The sequence below is a fragment of the Phyllobates terribilis genome, unplaced genomic scaffold, assembly GCF_046119375.1.
Source record: "Phyllobates terribilis strain yellow unplaced genomic scaffold, ASM4611937v1 Scaffold_13__5_contigs__length_258822181, whole genome shotgun sequence".
In the NCBI taxonomy this organism is placed as follows: domain Eukaryota; kingdom Metazoa; phylum Chordata; class Amphibia; order Anura; family Dendrobatidae; genus Phyllobates; species Phyllobates terribilis.
The window spans coordinates 91,611,714-91,614,209 of record NW_027362773.1 but is presented as its reverse complement, the minus strand read 5'-3'; the positions used below and the strand labels follow the sequence as shown (position 1 = coordinate 91,614,209).

General features: G+C 39.3%; 1 pseudogene; it reads left to right on the top strand.

The window, feature by feature from the left end:
• Window positions 1-211: 211 nt before the first annotated feature.
• Window positions 212-904, top strand: LOC141173599 (very long chain fatty acid elongase 7 pseudogene; annotated as a pseudogene).
• The last annotated feature ends 1,592 nt before the right edge of the window (window positions 905-2,496 follow it).

Sequence of the window (2,496 nt, the reverse complement as noted above, 5' to 3'; positions counted from 1 at the left end):
CAAAAAAGGAGAATCCTAAAACCGTTTACTGAGATACTAAGGGAAAAAAAAGATCATATACTCATGGCTCTTTCCTTTTGGGATCGCCTTCACAGCTGAAGGTCAAAGACACCAAATTCATTCCAAACATGATCTCCAATCTGTCTTGACCATACTTGACCTCCCAGAATTATTCTTAATTTATTATTGATTTGTTCTTAATTATTCATTGCCCCATTCTGTGTGCAGCCCTACAGGTCTGCTCTGTCTCCTCGTCCAGGCTGTGGGACAGGTGCTGCCAGTCCTGGGAGAACACAAGAACATGGCCTTCAAGGACTTAACATCAAGAGCCGTAGTGTTTTATGATGAGTGGATTAAAGATGCTGATCCACGAGTGGAGGACTGGCCCCTTATGTCCTCTCCAATTACCCAAACGCTCATCATTGGGGCATACGTTTATTTTGTCACATCATTTGGTCCCAGGCTGATGGAGAACAGAAAATCATTTGACCTAAAGGGCATAATGGCAGCGTATAACTTCTTTATGGTCTTGTTCTCTGTATACATGGGCTATGAATTCCTCATGTCAGGCTGGGCTACAGGTTACTCCTTTCGTTGTGACCTTGTGGATTACTCTAGGTCACAGCAGGCAGTAAGGATGGCCTGGACATGCTGGCTGTTCTATTTCTCTAAGTTTGTAGAGTTGCTTGACAGCATCTTTTTTGTGTTACGTAAGAAGAACAGTCAAATCACTTTCCTCCATGTGCTTCACCATTCCATCATGCCGAAGGATCCATATCAGACTAGATTAACTAGATGTCAAAAAATACCATACATACACCCAGAGTCAAGGACACCATATACATACATACATATCGATATGCAAGTGCACATACATATATATGTACACGTGTCATCCACATAAACAAGTGCATAGACATACATACACAAGATATCAGTGAAAAAAAAAAAATGTGTGTGAAGGTGCATGTGTGTATGGGTATAGGTGTACTCATGTATATAGAAATAATTAAAAATATTGTTAATAAATACATTAGGAAGACACTTGTCAAATGTGTTAAAGTGCATATTAATAAGGTGCATAAGTGACAATGATAGAATTAATTAGTGATAATAATACTAATAGTAAAAAGGTGAAGATCAATACTAGCAGTGAGTAGAGTATACCCAGAAGTGAATATACTATATTTTAATAAAAGTGAATAAAAAACACCGTTGAGTCATATAAGATAAAAAGGACAAGAGTAAAAAACTCATCATCCACCCAGGACATGTGAGATATGCAAGGAGCAATTATAGGGAAATGATCTGGGCGTAACTGCTGATATACAAGTTTGCATAAAATTTATAACAGTTGTAAAGTATTAGAACAGAACAAATATTAAAATAAAAAACAGAAAAATGGATATAGTCCATCCTTCCTCTCACAATATATATGGAGAGTTCCCTTCGGAGTGCCAGATCTTGTAGTATCTGATTAAATGGATATCCATCAATTACAGATGAATGGTATGAAAAGAAAATCACAAAGGAATAAATGAAGCATCGCCCTCTAGGATATGATGACCAGTAAATGTGGCATCGCCCTCTAGGATATGATGACCGGTAAATGAAGCATCGCCCTCTAGGATATGATGACCGGTAAATGAGGCATCACCCTCTGGGATATGGTGACTGATAGAGAGAATTCCCTTTGGAATGCTGGGTCTTGTAGCAACTTGATAAGTGGATATCCATCCGTTGCGGGTGAATATGCGGGCTGGAGACCACGAAAAGGTAGACGGAACATCATCCTCTATGAAGTAATGACCAATAAACTAGAAAAAGGAAAGACATGGAGGCTTAGGACAACTGTACAATACAGACCTATGTAACAAATAGAAAGATAAAAACACATAAAACACATAAAATACAGTAAAAAGGCAAAATGGCACTACAAAAAAGAAGCAAAACTCAAAATCTCATTTAATCCCTTAGGACGGATGCAGTCAATTTTCATAATCCATTGTGTTTCTAATTGGGCCAAACTTTTCTTCCAATTTCCACCACGGCCATCAAGATGAACTCGATCAATCCCGATGATTTTTAAAAGTTTAGAGTCACATCCATGGTGAGTTTTAAAATGTTTAGGAATAGGTTTGAGAGCAGAGACATCCTGAATGTCGATGGCGTTCCTTATGTCTCGAACATGTTCCCGTACTCTAATTCTGAGTTGCCGGGAAGTCAGGCCTACATAAATCAAGCCACAAGGGCAAGTGGCATAGTACACCACTCCTTCAGTGCCACAGGTGATGTGCTGTGTTATTTTAAATTCTTTGGATCCATCACTAGAGGTAACATGAAAGGACTGTTTTAAGTTAGCAAACGCGGCACAACTCTCGCAGAGGAAGAAGCCCCATTTTGGACCCTTGGACCCAAAAGCCCGTTCGGGTCCTGGATCCTTATAGTAGCTATGTACCAGTAGATCTCGCAGGTTTTTGGATCGCCTATATGTGA